This window comes from Amblyomma maculatum, chromosome 1, assembly GCF_055883805.1.
Source record: "Amblyomma maculatum isolate TAMU_Amacu chromosome 1, ASM5588380v1, whole genome shotgun sequence".
Classification (NCBI taxonomy): domain Eukaryota; kingdom Metazoa; phylum Arthropoda; class Arachnida; order Ixodida; family Ixodidae; genus Amblyomma; species Amblyomma maculatum.
The window spans coordinates 41566566-41583795 of NC_139344.1; the positions used below are offsets into that span (position 1 = coordinate 41566566).

The 17230-nt window shown below is 48.8% G+C and overlaps 1 pseudogene; it reads left to right on the plus strand.

The window, feature by feature from the left end:
* The first annotated feature begins 582 nt into the window (after positions 1–582).
* The window catches only part of LOC146202195 (P protein-like), a 40610-nt pseudogene continuing 23962 nt past the window's right edge, over positions 583–17230 (plus strand).

Consider the following 17230-nt stretch of genomic DNA (forward strand, 5'->3'; position numbering starts at 1 on the left):
CGATCCTCCCTCAACCACCCCCAGCCGTGCCTACGAGTTGTTTTCCAGGAATTCGGCGGGAGCTTGCTGATACGATGACGCCGGAAGACGAGGGAAGAGGAGAACCCGGAGAGGGGGAGAAGCTCCAAGGAGTCCGATCGACGCGGCAAAAGGGAGACTCGTTTCGGGTGCCGTGACGAGCGGCCACACCCTGACTGAAGTTGTGCTGCAATGTGTATATAGTGTGAATAAATTATGTATTCTGCAATTAGAGTGAATTCCGGTCCAGGTTAATCGGGAGAGGAATGAAAATTTGAAGAAGAGAAGAAGAGGAAAAGAACCTGATATTTAACTGGCGCAGTCGGTAAGGATCTCCCGATTTGAAGCGGGTCGGCCATCGGACTCGACGGAGGCGGAACAACAAAGGAGCCAGGGCTGAGCCATGAACCTCGAGCGCTGACCAGCGAGCCAAGCCATCTCTGGAGCACGGCACAGGTTGGTGTCTAGTAGGTCCCTCTTCCGCGGCGCGCTATGACAACTGTGGAGCATAGTTTGCGAGGCCCTAGTGGGGAAGGATGGGGCCGGGGGGCAGGAGATCGGCAGATGGAGCTGGTGACGGGCACAAAGGTTGGGGGCGTCAGCGGAGGCTCGGGGTTGTCATTTGCCGACGAGATGGCGCGGTTGAAATTAAAACTGAAAATTGCAGAAATGGAATTGGCGGCAGCGAATTTGCAGTACGAGGAAGCTGTCAGGGCAGCAGCGGCCGGCAAGAAACAAGCGGCGAGTCCAGACAAAGGGACGGGCATCGCGGAGAGTCTCGAAGGAGGTCAGAGAGCGGAAATTTCGGACCGCAGACTGGCTGATTCGGGAGGCGGCAATGAGGCCGAGGTTGAGGAGGAGGAGGCAATTGTTAATGTGTCTGAAGTGCGTTCTGAAGATGCAACGGAAACAGGCGTCGACGCAGTTGACACTGCGCTTCTCGGTGCTCCGAAGAGCATGCTAGCATCTGAGGGAGATGCGATTTTGGAAGACGTCACAAATCCGGAGCGGTTAGAAGCGACACCTGTAGTGCACGTAGAGGTGACGGCGCGGGATGAGGATTGTGACGACGGTGAGATATGTGCTGAGGCAGATGTGGCTGTAACGGAAATCGCAGCAGAGCCAGACGGTATCGACAGTGCAGAAAACGGGCACTGCGCACATGGCAGGGCTGCAGAAATCAACGGATTCATGCGTAAGCTAACTGGCAGCGGTATGTCGAACGAAACAAAGGACAGCTCGAGTGCGTCCGTTCACGATGAGGCTGCTGCAGAAGTTTTGCTTGACCAGTGAGATCAAGTCACAGGTCAATCGCGTGGGCCGCGGGCACCACGGCAGTTGCGCCGGGCGAAAATCGGGCGGGCCTCAAATGATTGCGTGCGGACTGGCCACAAGGGTGACAGAGATTTTTGTCAAAGGAAGAAGCACGCATCCCGCTCGACAGAGAGAAATGAAAGAAAGAAGCGCTTCGATCAAACCTTTTGCGAGCGACGGATGAAGTACAGCAGTACGTGGACAAACAGCAGGGCGGGGAAACACCAAATTACCAAAAGGGACGCAACCTTGAAGATCATTTGTATGGGCGACGCTGAACCGACTGACCGCCCTCCGCCGCAGGGGGTCGGAGGCATCCCGCGCCTGGCCTGACGCGCTGACGATGCTTGGGCACTAGCTCCGTTGCCCAGAGGGAGCGAGGGCCCTTTTGTTTAAATTTTTAAGTTTGTTTTTGTTGCCATGGGGCGCCGGAGGGGGACCAAGGACACCAGCCGCGCACTGGTGTGTGTGAGATGTGATGCGTTCCAAGAAGTCACGCATCACAGTGGCGGTGGAGGTGTTAAGTGCGCGCCCTGATCGTGGACAGAAAAAAAAAGCGAACGAATGGAAAGACTGCGACGTGTGTGTGTTAACGTTTGTGTGTGGTGCGGGCGGAGTCTGTCTTTGGACTCCATCTTACATTCTGTGTGTATGTGTGTGCGTGCAAACGGAGCGGCCGTGGCTAACGCCTCCCTGTGAAAGGTCCGAACTTGGAAGGAAGTCTGCGGGCTGGCGCCGCACGGACGGCCAGCGATGTCGGCTGAAGAAAAGCGTCGCTCCCGAGAGGACACCCGATCCTCCCTCAACCACCCCCAGCCGTGCCTGCGAGTTGTTTTCCAGGAATTCGGTGGGAGCTTGCTGATACGATGACGCCGGAAGACGAGGGAAGAGGAGAACCCGGAGAGGGGGAGAAGCTCCGAGGAGTCCGATCGACGCGGCAAAAGGTAGACTCGTTTCGGGTGCCGTGACGAGAGGCCGCACCCTGACTGAAGTTGTGCTGCAATGTGTATATAGTGTGAATAAATTCTGTATTCTGCAATTAGAGTGAATTCTGATCCAGGTTAATCGGGAGAGGAATGAAAATTTGAAGAAGAGAAGAAGAAGAAAAGAACCTGATATTTTGGAATAACAGCGCGAAGGACGAGGACGAAGATAGAAGGACATAAACACAGCGCTGCTATCTTCGTCCTCGTCCTTCGCGCTGTCATTCCAAAATGTATTACCAACTAGCCGGCACCTCAACGCTTGTTAACCTGATATTTAACTGCATCTTAGAATGAAACACAAATGTGGTGAAAGAAAACAATTGCAGTTCCAGTTGGAGCCAGTAGGAATTAATCAGGGAACCAACTGGCATCAAATAGCTGAGAATAGTTCCCTTAAAACAATTAGACAAGGTTGTCACCTGCGCGGTCGGAGTCGATGATTACTAATGTCTTGCGCATATGCCATACCATTTCAAAGAAAGAACGCGCGAAAATATCGTGTCTGCAGCCCGTGCCATTCGAAGCTAGAAGACGAAGTGCGAGAGGTGTGCTGTAGGCTGCGACGAAGAGAAAGAAAAGGAACCAACCACGAGGAACCGTTCATTTTAAAGCGACCTGTACGATGTCGAAGGAGGAGACTTTTGGACTGGACCCTGCAATATGGGTTCAATCAGTCTGCGACGGCACACAACTGCCTGCCACAAGCACCTTTTTTCTCTACGGTGTGCAACAGGGTGAAGCCAGCCTCGACAGCAGCCGCAACACCGCGGGCTTCAACTCGGGCCACCCCACAGCTGCGTCGCCCATCTGGGGCCAGCCACGCAGCCCATTCGACGCATTCAGAGGAACGCCTACTCCAAGGGCAAGCGCTGAACACGGTGAGCCATTCAGCCGTTATGGACCTTGCACCTGGACAGCCTCGGAATGGCTTCCGCAACCTCGGGCTGGTTTACCAACGTCATCGCCTGGAGCTTATTGGCGCCAGCCCCTACCTCTTATGCCGCCAGCTCTTCCAAATGAACGAGCCTTCCGTGGGGGCATGAGGTTTAGGCCGTATTACCAGCGCGGGAGACTACATGACTCCCGCTTTCCACAAGGCAACCAAGGCGTGGAGACGCAAGTAAGTCATCATATGTCTGAGGCTCCTCAAAGAATATTATTTCATCAGACGTCGAGGGGGCGCAGCCGCTTTAACTCGCTACCACAAGAGACACGAAAAGTGATACCAGAAGAAAGTGCAAGGGGCACCTGTGATTTAGGACGCAGCTGGGAGAACAGCTCTGGAGGTAGTGATTTGAGGGTTGGCGGAAGTGATAAAGACATTGAAAGTTCCAAGAAGAGAGACGAGGCAGTGTATGCAGCCATCGACGCGGCAGTGAAGTCCTGGAGAAAGCTGGCTTCATATCAGGACAGCGAGCGTGAGCCACAAGAACCCGCAAGGACGGCCAGTTGAAGATATGCATCAAGTAGTGGTCAAAGAAAAAATAATCTGGTACCACATCAGCAAAATCAGGCATCCAGCTAGGGCACTAGAATCAAAGTTCACTATAAATAAGACTGAAATCAGGTGAAGCTAGCTGGACTTGGCAAAATTAAATGATTCCTTGCAATGAAACCCCTGAACTACCTTTGCCATTTCAAGTCAGATGAGGAGGAATCTACAGAGCATTCATTGAGTAGAGAAGCATCAGACACCACTACCAAGGCTGCGTGATTCAACGTGTGTTAGAGCTCTCAAGGGTCGAAGTTAAGCTGTGACAAGTAACTATGCCTAATATGGAACTGATGTCTCATGGTGGTTGTAAAATCTGCCCACTTGACTACATGCACCAAAAAATGTAATCAGGAAGATGGCATCTCTGAATAAGATTAGGCTTTCATGTCCGAGGATGGTGACTACTGGATTGTTGCATGTTTGACTCCATACTCAGATTGGTACAAAGAAACGGAGTCCATCAAGTTGACGTCACCTGAAAGTGATGAGGAAGACACCACTGTACTAAATTATAGCTTTTATACAGGCTGCGGAATCTGCCAAAATTACTGTCGTGCCGAGACACTGGCTAGTACTTCATAATTTTTTTCTGCTGCTAGAAGCGTCGCAAGGAACAAAATTTCACCACTGGCAACCACCTGTCCCAGAACCGCAGTCAGGGGAGACCAAAGATAGTGTTAGTACTGTTAGAACAGCAGTTCTGGCATTGACTTTCATGACGACTTAAGATGTGAAAAACTGAACTCTTTCGCTGTACTATGTAAAGGACGTACAGGATTCAATACAAGGGAGGACAGTTCTGCTGAGACACACAAAGTTTTTAGGGCTTTTGTGAAGTGCGAATGTTCGTGGAACGGGCTACAAGAACTTGAAAAGCTTCTGCGGATGTTGTGACGATTGGAGTATGCAGACATGCAGAGACGCAGAAACACCGGAACTTGGTCTTTGGTTAAAATCTCTAGATTTTACATTTTGTCGGAACAGAAGCCTTGTATTTGTGTGCTTGTTTTCTTTCACTTCTGTGTAGCCGTTGTAGTGGTTTTGCTAAACTTTTGATGTGTTGTGTTGTTTGACTTTAGTGTCTCGCTTTACACTGCCATGACTTGTGATGAAGATATTAAAGTGCATGCCTTATTACACACTTTCAGCTGTGTTGACGTATCAGCCCTTAGCAAACAGTTACCCAAGCACATGCATGGCATAATATCCCTGTGATGTGGCAGTTGCCTCTGTTTCCCAAAATGATCAATATTTATCGACAATGTAAATACACTAAACCTTCCGTGTGATACTCGCATATATCCTATAAGACAGCCTGCAGCCCTTAGAGGAGGGGTGTAAATCATGCCGAGAACGTATTGGAGAATAGGATAAAGGTCCTCTAATTGAACGCTTTGTTTTCCGAAGTCTTTCTGCCACTTCGAACAGGTAAAACCTGCCAGTTTGGATTAAGAATTGTTCGAAAATTAAAAAGAAAATCATATCACCTGTTTAAGCACAGAGCATGCCAAACACTACTCACATGTGAGCTGAAACATGAAGGATAATGAAATTTTAATATAAAAAATGGTTAAGTGGTTTAGAATAGCTAAGCGAGCAACATCGTGAAGCAGCACTATGGAATGCTTCACACGAATTCTTGCCTGTCTTCGGTCAAGTTGTCGCTGGCGTTCGTAGGTGAAACTTGACACCACGCAGGTGTCAAGTTTCGCACTAGTGTGCCCTTTGTGTCAAGTCCTCGCTGAGCTTGGCGATACTTTGTGCCAGACATCGCAAATGATCTGCGTGGTTAGTCTCCATGCCGATTCGAGAAAGCCTGAAGCCGCAGCCTGTTAGACCCATGTACGTGTTAACAACTCTCTAGCACCCATACAAGCAAACTTGTATGTCTGTGAGTGAACAGCCTGTAGGAGTACCTTGGTTTTGATTATAATGCCAGAATATTTTGATGGAAGAAATAAACGCAGTTGGTTGTGAGCAGCCTTTCCATATAGTTGCATATCTGCTTTGTCTTACCTACAACTAAGGAATTGGGGACGAGCAGAGGTGGGCATTTGACCTCAAAAAGTGCAACCTCACCTCAACCTCAACCTCACACTTTGAGGTTGAGGTTTGACCAGGTGACCTCACCTCAATTTTTCTGATGCCACCACCGACCTCACTCAACCTCACCTCAAACTCAAACTGTGAGTTTGAGGTCGGTCGCTCGACCTCAGAAAAAAAAGGAAAGGTTTTTCACTTGAGAGCACTAACTATAAAACGTCATGGCACAAGTCCTGTGCGGTGACACGCCAGAATGATGACATAAATTTTAAACAACATTAAATATGATGAGGCTTACTTGTAAAGTAAAAAAATTGAAATAAACATTTGCCAGCGGGGCTACTGATTCATAGCAAGCTGACCTAATGACGGCAGTTCAAATTGGTCAGTTTCAACTCTTCAAATTTTATTTTTAGTTGTTTTTATATGGTGACTTTTGACCTAATTCCCGCTGTAATGCTTGTGTGTCCTTGGCACTGCTGGATGCGAACCCCCGAAGGTCTGCAGTGAAACGTCGCACATATCTGTGACCGTCAAATAGTGTTTCCTCATGACAAGCAAGTCAAAATTTCTTTGTGAAGACATTTTCCTGCGATTTGAAATCGAATCGGATGAGAAAATCACAAGCAATCTAATGTTTCTTCAGTGTTACGTCTCTGTTACAAAAAAAAAAAAAGTAGATCGACCACTTGTATATATAGAAGTTGTAGTACCATAACATTCTTTTATTAAATTGACTTCTGACGTGGGACTTATCACAAGATGTGGACAGAACAAAATGTTGCGATATGCAGAGACGCTTAGTTACAAAAAGGTAAAGCGTGCTTGACTTTTAACATTGTGCTACTTTCGATAATCCTGACGAGTGGGTTGTGCTGTATAGAACAATCGCCGTGACAAATTATTGGCAAGATTACCCTCCCTTCTGCTTATAACTAACGGTGAATTTGCAGCCCCAAAACATTCCTTTTATCATTGATGTAAGTTAAAGAAATAATACATTGGATTAAGGATAATTCGCACATTACCTTGAGATGCCGAGAGAAGCTCAAAAGCTGGTTTCCTTCTCACACAGTTTCTTGTCGCAGTGAATGCATTCCAAGTTTACAATGCTTTTCGTTTCTTTTGCGTGGCTATTGTAACGGAAATGGCCTTCGATGTCTTTGTTAATTCGACAACTGCGCGCGCGCACATCATCGTTGGTAAATTTAGATTTTTTTCGCTATATCTGCCATAACCGCAACCATTTCATGCACCCTCGAAGCCGAACGCAACAATGCGATAGACCTAGCTCGAAGAAGAAGGGCAGACCTCAGCTGGAAAGGGCGGAAACTTCCGTCTTAAATTACAGCAAGTCGCCGACCACGGCATGGCTGCGCGTCTTCGCTTCAAAAAGACGGCCACGGTAAATGGCGAAGAACACAGTATGTTGTTTAGATGCTGCCTTTTTTTTTTGTTGATTTCGGGCGGCTCACCGATGCCGTTTAAGGGCGACTTCCAAGCAGACGTTCCAGTAACGATTGGTGTCGATGAGAACGTGGGGCTGAGACACCAGCTTCTAGTCGCGACGAGAGCCACGCCCACTGGGAGAATGAAGCGCGAACACTTAACCCATGCTACGGGAGTTGTTTAGTTTTTCTTCGACTGCACAATATCCGTAAGAGAGGAAGACTAGCGGGTGGTGAGCAGGGTGGCAACGCGTCTACACGGAGGAAGACCAGAGTTTGAACACTGACTAGCGTGTCCCTCCTGCGAAACGATGAGATGCCTACATGGTCGACAAGCGACAGAAGTCCGCGCAGCCGCCGCGGTGTTCCGAGAAGCGAGAAGGGCCTGTCTTTATATTCTTTAGACCAACAGGAATACGCCAGTCGGAGGTATATAGCGCACAACCAAAAGCTAAAGAAGCAAAAAAAAAAAGAATTTTGCGAGAGGAAGAATCTGAGAATTGTATCTTCTGATTTCTTTGTCTTTTTTTTCTTAGGCGGAGGGGGGGGGGGGGGGGTGACCGCAGAAAAGCGGCCGGTTGTCAGCAAACGCGGGTGCACAAACACGAGAGGGGGCACTGGTAAGTGACCACCACACAAAACGAAAATAAGAAGTGAGTTAAAATAGGAGTGGTGCAAGTGTACTGAAAAACTAAAGAGAAGAGGACACGCAGATCTTCACTCGCGCATTCACACGCTCGAGCACCGCGCACACATCTCGCTCTCTCGCCCACACTGCCACTGTAATTGTAACTCTCGGCCCCGTTGACAGAAACTCACTTAAAAATACCTAAAACTCACAAACTCCCAGAGGCGCGCATATGTGCAGAGGCTTACTTTCCAAGAAATGCCGAGGGGTTCCCGGGTCCGCGCTTTGTCCGCTAGTTGAAATCGGACACCGGCTGCGGAGCCGAAAGAGCAGAAGCCAGCTTACGAACAAAAGACGCGCCCGCCACTTTGGCTGCAAGCTGTAAAACGGAGGGGAGGCCCTCGATAAACAAACATGTAAATGAAAAAGGCGCAAGCTCATGTAGGGTATGAGAAAGGAATGACTGCAAGCAGTCGTCAGTCACCTGTCTGTTCTTCAATGATTCTTCGAGAAGGGCACATTAAATTTATGTTTTTATGTAAGGATTAATTGAATGTCTAGCGACTAATAATAATAATAAGAATAATAACAATAATAATAATTATAATAATAATAATAAAAGGGTGGATTGCACTGATACAACTACGAACTACCATCCTATTGCTTTCTTTCGTTTTAACTCGTACCATATACAATAGCAAAAGCAGATTTTATTTACTAAAATAGTCTTCGTGGAGTAACTTCTCGTCAAGCCATTTATCTCTCGTCTCTTCTGCATCCTTGTTCTTTCCATATGCCTCTCTGGAACCTCTTCTCTTGTTCCATCCTCCCCAAGCAATTCCTTGGTTGCTGGATCTTACACTTCCCTCTTTTCTACTATTCTAGCTTTTTTTTTCCCCCGAGAATATCCGACACACCCACGTAGGTCTGGAAACCCTTCGAGTTTGCGCAGACTTTCTTTACTTCCCAAACTCGCTCGGAATGGTGGCGGGATCTTGTTTCACTTTCTTTCGAGTCTGCAGCCGTCGTCCGACCCCACTTGTTTGCCGCGCTGCACTTTACGCCCCCCTCCCCTCTCCTTTTTTTTTTCGTGTCGAACGCAAACGCATAGACGCAAACTGTTCGTTACGTGCGCGTTGGTAGCCAAAAGAGTGTACACGACAGGCATTATGAAATGTGTTTTGCCGGCTATTTTATCGCTGTGGGAAACAATAATTTCGACCTCACAAGCCGACCTCACTAAGTTACGACCTCACTCAAACTCAAACTCACGCATGAGGTTGAGGTCTCATTTGCTGACCTCACTCAAAAATATTTCAGGTGTTGCCGACCTCACCTCAACCTCACCTCACTCCGTGAGGTTGAGGTTGACCTCATGAGGTTGCCCACCTCTTGTGACGAGGACGAAGAAATGTGAACATAGGGATAGAAGGGAACAAAATATAGTGCACCAAGGCAAGGATGAAGAAAGAAGACATACACAGATGTGACACAGACACAGATGAATAGAAGGGTTCGTAGCGGAAGGCGAACAGTGGCTCGCTTATGTGGGGCATGTGAAAATTCATTACCAACAATGTTTGCGCCGACAAGGGCCATATTCCTCAATTACTGAGGCTCAAGGACCTACGCGTTGTTGTAGAAACTTACCAAGCCCAAGGTGCTTGAAGACGTTGCTGAAAAAAATTCTTCCCCCCCCCCCTCCATCCTTGGCAAATACTACGCTCCGAAATTGCCTGCCCTCCCAGAGTTTCCGATTTAAGTGAGGTGTATTGTGATCTCTAGTTTATGAATGATTACATGGCAGCGCTGACAAGTTTTTCAGAGTATTGCTTACATATGTAAGGGCTAGACAGAATGATTTGGGAGAGTATTGTGTGTTGTCTCAACCATACAGCAATTCCGACCAGTCTTCTTGAACCAAAACCTTCAACCGGCTTACATCCTCCATCACGCAACCACAAGGGTGTGTTACCGTTGTGAAAACAGAAGTAACTTAACGTCTCAATGCCAACATGCGAATACATGTTTTCACTGTTAGAAGGAGGGGCATATCAGAGCTGGTGCACAACTGATGGAATACGGGAACACCAACTAAAGTATTCGTTGCAAAGAAGCAGCGGGTGGCGCCGGCTCCTTGTGCTGCACATGAGGTCAAATTATGCTGCCTGATGAGCTTGGCCAAACATGTCTTAGTGGAGCTTCTGTCTCAAGACACCTTGGCGTCTTATCATAACAGATGAACAGATCAATTGAGCGCCATGAATCGCCAAAAAGCTGAGGAAGGTTGCCGCAAGCAGATTCATAGGACCCCGATATCTGCCTAGGTCATGGCTGAAGCATAACTGAACAGGTTAGGAGTGCCTTAAAGGGACACTGCAGCACTTTTTGCAAAAGTTGGGCTTTCAGCAGAAAACCATAATTTTTCATGTTGCGAACTCGAATATCAGACTAAAATTAGTCAAAAGAAAGCAGAAATAGTCTTTTTTCAGCAGAAATACGCAGCCCACTCGACGGGGCTCACTGCGGGTAGCGCTGCCACCAGTGATTGGCCAAGACGTCGCGTGACGACATTCTGAGGACCGGGGAAGCTGCCGATGCGGCTCCTTCGTTGCGCTTGGTTGATAGCAGCTCTCTGCGGCTTTGTGAATGTCATTATGACATGCCATTTCCACAGGAATGACCATCGGGATTTTTACCGCATGTATCCGTACCAGATACGCCCACAAACGATGCGGCACTTCCGTTGTGGGGAGCATAGATTTGGCATGAAAACTTGCTTTGGTTACAGTGAGGCATTTTGAAAAGTAGTGTGTGTCATTATTAGCAGAAACTACATGGCCCTTAGCGAATCCTCGGCTCGCATTTTCCTGGGATGGGAGGGCAGCGAACAATGCCCTAGCTGACTACCTCCGTCTCAGGCCTCTCGCCCCGCCCGAAAGGTGATTGTTGTGAAAAATGAACCCAAAGCTTTGTGTACCAAATCCTGCTTTGAATGCCAGTCCTGGTACCTTGGGGAACAAAGAATGTTATAGAAAGGGTGAAGCAGTACAAGGCTACCACCAAACAAATGAACAATAAGCGAAGCGCGGTTGCGGAGCTCTACAATGCATACAAGGCATTGACGAGGCCATTGTGCTGGAATCCAAGTAAATGCGCGCAGAATGCTGCTTGAGTCATACGATATTTAGCAGACGTTGAAAGCCTTTTCTTTTTATCCTACTATCACACTAGACGTTCAGTGAATTGACGGCTCACGTATGTTGAAAGCCAAGCTGCAGCTCTTCCGCACCCATACCTTCATGAGAAAACAGTGTTCCGATATGAATGTGACTACAAGAGCTTCGTCGTTTTCATTTCCAACTTAATGTGTATCCCCAAACAAGACAGGACTATGTAAAATGACGAGGCAGCAACAGGTGCAAAATCGCAAGGACATGTATGAAGAACTTCGATGATTGATTGCTTGGACGCACCGAAGAAAATCTCGCTCTTTGCGCTTCTTACCTTAATGCTCCTATACCCAGCTGAGCGGTACACTCCTTATCTTCTAATAATGCTCCCGTAAAGGTTCACCGAACATATAAGGCACGTGCCATGCTGGAAAATATCTCGCAGTCTTCACAACCTAGCTTCGACACAGCAGTGAACTCTTCTTAATTATCTGCTAGTTCGCAAAAATCATCAGCGCGTGCTACTGATGAGTTGTCCACGTTTAGCACAGAAGCCGTTGCTGGAAGCTTTTGCGCAAAAAAAAAAGAAAAAAAGGAACGAGACACAGGAACACAACAATGCGCCGATGCTGTCTGACCGTCCCATCATGAGATTGCAGTCAATGAACGGATCGCAGATGACTGTACCGACTGTTTTGTACAAGGAAACAGAAGGAACCGCGTCATTGTTCAGCCAAGCCTTTTTGTCAAAGCCCTATAAAAATCTCATTAGAAACAAACTGCATGTAGTCACAGTTACGAAAATGCTTCGAGTAGAATGTTTCCTTTGGTCGGCTTGAATTTATCTTTCTTCTCAGCAACGCCGCATTGTGCCACGAGCTTTTAATACAATGTAAGATTACATCGTCGCGTCCGCAGCTGTTCGTGTATCCGAAAAAATGCAGAGCTGTGTTGTATCAGGTGCACAACACTAAGTTGACGTGTTTTGTACGTCCGCAACGCACGCAAAATGAGGAACAATGCATCCGGCTCCTCACGGTGACGTCACGATGGACGGAGAAGCAAGGTTTCTCCCTCCCCTTTCCTCCTCTGTAGTTGTTGCGCGGGGCGCGGGAAATTTGAAGTGCAAAGCCGCGCAGGCGCACAGGGGCCCGGGGGAGGAGTTTCGTGTCATCTGCTACCGCGCTGGCGCAAGCGATGCAATGCAATGCCAGCAATGCAAGCGAGATGCGCGCCAGCGCTGTAGCAGACGACACGAAGGTCCTCCCCCGGGCCCCTGTGCGCCTGCGCGGCTTTGCTTCGATGCGCGAACGCGCCGGATCCGCTGGCGCTCCGCGGAGCGCGGCCATGCGGAGCCGTGTTCGCACTTAGAGTGGACCACCCTCTACAATCGAAAAAATAACGTCACAGGCATGATCAACAAATAATCTACTTCAAAAGCCTATAGTATTGGTACATTTGAAAACCGCTGCAGTGTCCCTTTAAGTTGAGGGCGACGCAGAGGGCTGTGGAACGGAAAATAGTATAGTGGGCCAGAGAAAAAAATTACGGTTGATTTGCAAGGTTAAGCAAATGGTAGGTGCGTAGCACTGCTTATCGCTGCTATACCTTTCTATCGCTTGCAATCGCACAGCCCATTGCCCTGGAGTTTCTACAGTAGGTTTATCCTCTTCTCTTCGACATCCATTTCGCGACTATGCTCAGTGTCTTGAGCAGATTCTTGAGCACGCTCGGCACGTTTCCTCATTCTTCGTGCTAGATTACTACACCGTTTAGCTGCAATATCAAAATCAGTAGACTCACAATCCCGCAGTCTTCGTAAGCGTTGTATTTCAGCACGTCGAGCGCGGCGAACCTGCGTCGCAGTGCCAAACGGTCCGGATTTATCTATTGCGACGTAAAGCAAACGCGCGGCACAGCCGCGTCCTCAGCTTTCCTCACAGCACCTTCACAAATGAACGAAAACTGGCGCAATGTACCTTTCTACAATGCACTGCTATCCGGCCGAAAGGTCAGAGGTATGATTATAAGGGGAGAGAGAAGAGAGGGGGAAACGCGCTTAAAGGCGAGCGCCAGTTAAGGCGCGGAGGTAAGCACAATCAGCTTCACGATGCAGCGAGCGGCTCGGAGCCGAGGTCCAGGAAGCATCGTGCATGCACATCTGCTGTCCGTGAAATCTGAAAAGTGAGATGCGGAAGTTGAGGACGCGCGAGCGATGCGCGACTGCTCACTCCGGAGTAACACAGGCTTTTCCAACGCAGCCAGTGACGGCCGCCACGCCCGCAACAGACACGCCTCTCTCTCACTTCCTCACTGGTTGCTATGCGGCAGTTACGCCCCCTCAGTGTCAAGTCGCGTGATGCGGGCGTCGCCACTTTCCCTTCCTCCTCCTCTTCAAGTCCACGGAGAGACGGATGGACAGAGAGAGAGAGAGCAGCTTCTGCTAAAGTCCAGCTTCTGCTGCAGCTGTATGACCGCTCCGCCTCCGCAATGTTGAGCCGCGCGACGCGCGCGTCGCTACCTTCTCTTCCTTAGTTCCCGAAAAGAAAGTGAGCGGCTTCGGACAGATATCGGTGAAATCTATGACTGCGGCTAGTAGTACTACGCACCAATAACTGGGATTACTGACATTCTAGTGGGAATCAAAAAGAAATGGGCATGGGCAGGACATGTAATGTGCAGAGAGCATAACCGATGGTCTAAGTTTAAGAGTAACCGATTGAATTCCAATAGAAAGAAAGCCTAGCAGGGGGCCGCAGAAAATAAGGTGGGTGGATGAGTTCGCAATAAAACAAATTCGCAAGGGTCATGTGGATATATACAGCTAGCACAGGACCGGGTTAATTGGAGGAATATGGGAGAGGCCTTCGCCCTGATGAAGATGGTGATGATGATGAGGTGGTCTCAAAAACTAGAATTTTGCGCTGCTCAGTGGCGAACGTTCTGGACCTGGATCTAGCGTGCTTTGACGCATTGAATGCAAGCTGAGTGCAACAAATGACACTCTACTTTAGTACGAGCACACATAGATGAAAATGAAGTGACAATGGCCGAAAATCGTGCTGAATGAATACTGGCATCCGGCAAAGCCATATCTAGGCCTTTTGCGAAACATCAATCACGGGATTAATCTCAGTGCACGGCTGAATATTTCAAGATACAGAAAATCGTACTGTAAACGTTTGCTGAAATCCACTGGCATAGCACTGGCACGTTGTCTGTCCGCACTCGAAGCTTCTTATAACCTTGAACGAAGTTTGAGAAATTTCTCGGAGCCCAATATGCCGAAAATGCATATCGAAAAGCAAATCTGCAGTACGGGCGTTGGGATATTTTCTTTGTATACATGCTCGTCCCGGTTGCGGTTGAAAACATGACTCCTCGATTTTTCAGACATAATCCCTCAGTGTTACAAAACAGTACAGCAAACATTATTTTGCCCTCTGTCACAGGCCGGAAATGATCGGGAAGAGAATTTTAGCTGAATTATTAATTTTCCCCTTTGCTGCATGGCCTGGCTGCATGCAGCGGCCGAGCCTTACGCAGATTGTATCGTGGCTAGACGTGGAGACGCTGTGCCATGTTGTGCCGGCGGGGTTATCACACACTAACCCACCGTCAACAGGGTTGTGCCAAGGAGTTGGTTGCGTAGCGCTCGTCACCCGTTTCGTGAACGAGGGCTGTCAGCTCGCTGGCCGGTAGCGATGAATCCGAGTCGGCGGCGACTGTTCTCGCGCAGCGACGGCCGGGGAGATTCCGCCGCGTTCGCTCTCTCAGGGAGCGAACTGCTCCCGATGGACTGCTTCAAATATGCCGCGGGGCGAGAAAGGGTTCACCGTGAGAGCTACGGCGCCATGCTGTTTGGTCGCTCAGCTCATGTTGAAACACGTCGCTTCTCTCCCTTTGGCACGGCTCGCCTCCAGTGCACTGATGCTTTGCAGAGAAGTATCCGGATTTTGTGAAGGAGGCATTCGCCGAAGAAGTTTGGCGTCCGGCTTAATTTCAGGGCGGCTTTGGCCAGACACAACAGCCCCCCCGCCATCAGACAATGCGCCGGGAAGACGAGCTCCTCCCATGCGACTCGGATGCCGGGCGCGCTCTTTCGCCAGGTTCCTCCAAGCTCACGTCCAGTGTCCGGGCGCCAGGTAGCCTCACGTGCCTCGGGTTCCACTCGCCAGGTCAGGATCTCTACCGACAACCTTGTTGCCGGGGCACGCCGATCAACTTCGCTCGGGTCGCTCCGATGCCCTTGCCAATCGCCACTGGTAACGGTAGACTTTTCTGCGGCTTGCAAAACCGACCAACAGGCAACACCCAACACAAGCAAGTACCCTCGGTCACCCGTCAACCACCAGACAGAGTCAAAATTTCAAATTCAGTTAGCTAAATTGTTGTCCCATTTTTGCTCCCACTACAACAAGAGACAAGTGTATAGGATGCAGTACACAAGGTTCAAACAACAATTTTGCACATTAATGACACATTAAATAGCAAGGAAAGTAATAATCAGTAATGGAAAAGAGTCTCCTTGAAATCACTTGGACCGTAGACCATAACTGAGGAAGCAAGGAGGTCATTCAACTTTGCCCCGATCTGCCTACACTACCGTAGGCGACGAAACGCTCGTCGAAGGTAGCTATGTCTCGAATGCATGACTCAAAGCATGCTAGTTCGCACTGTGCTGCTCCCTTCCGCAAGCGGCAGAACGTACGCGTAGCACTATTCTGGCGGTTTGGCTCTCCTCCCTCCGCTACAGCCTCAGCTGCCCATTTCTCTACGAGGCCTTTCTTTCTACTTTGTGTGTGAAAGAACAGACAAGTAACTCGCTTTGTGGAACGATGTGTCTCGTTCCTTACGCTTTGCGCACCAATCGCGCATTTTCTGAGCACGGGTGCATTTGTGCCGCTGGGATCGCCGCTTCTTTTCCTTTCGTGATAGTTTGCGTTTTCTTACCTTTAGATGACAGCACTCTTTCATGCACCTGCCTTTCCGCTCTTTTCGGCGGCAGCCCTTGCATTTTTGCTTTTATTGTTTTGGTGCCAGCTCTTTCAAGCTGCCGGTAACCGGAGCTAGTATGGCGCCGACATCGTCGGAGTGCGGCGCCGCGCCTGCATCGTGGCCAGCAGCGCATGACTCACTGGCAGTCGCGTCTAAGGCTCGCTCACGCCAGCCCCCGAGCTAGGCATATCCTTTGCAGGCTCGCCACTCAAGTTAAACTGATCCGCCGGTGTGCCGCATCGGTCAGCGCTAACCGGCGCACGATCAAGGTCGTCTGACAGCTGGGACGCTTCGGATCGCGTGAGGTCCATGTTCGCACTAGGGTTGTTGATTTCGCCAATACAACTGAGCGTGTCAGGACACGAAAATTCATGGCTCCTGTAAACTTCACAGGTGTGGTTCTCGACAGCGTCCGCGTCATGGGTCTGCTTTCGCTGTTCAACACTCGTGGGCTGCGCAGTTTCCATGAGCGCTACTTCGTTTTTCCCCGAGTGATGATCTACGACAACGCTGATCTCGGATATCGCCAATTTGTTGTCTACTAACCTGACTACATCTCCGCCATGCTTTACAACATCTGCTTCTGAGTTGTTAGGCGGTTCATTTACTGCCAGTTTCCCACTCTCGATTGGCGGATTCGGAGTTTCCACCGCCGGTTTATTCACCCGGCCATTGTTATCTCTAAACCCCAGAGCTTCAGGAATAGTGATTGCGCCTGCATCAGCTTCCGGATGGATACCATTACATTCGAGTATAATATGCTCAATTGTTTCACTGGAGTTACCACATACAGCACCATGCGTCATCTCCATTGTTAAATTTCTTTTTGTAGCTGCGTATTCTAAGGCACCCTGATCTAGCTTCAAAAAGTAGGGCACTGCCTCTTGAGTTATCAAAGAAATCTTCCTTCCTGATCTGCATTTTCCACTTTCGGTATAATTCCACATTCTGTTTCTTTTCCATCGAATTTATCCAATTTTTACCTTCTGTGTTTTTCACCTGTTGCTTAATGCTCTTTATTTCTCCATCCTTGTGACTAGCATACTTACTAGTTAGTTTCCTAGTTATTTTCCTTCATTGTGAGTCAACGCTTTTTAAGTACAGGTATTTAAATACTTTAGCTGCCC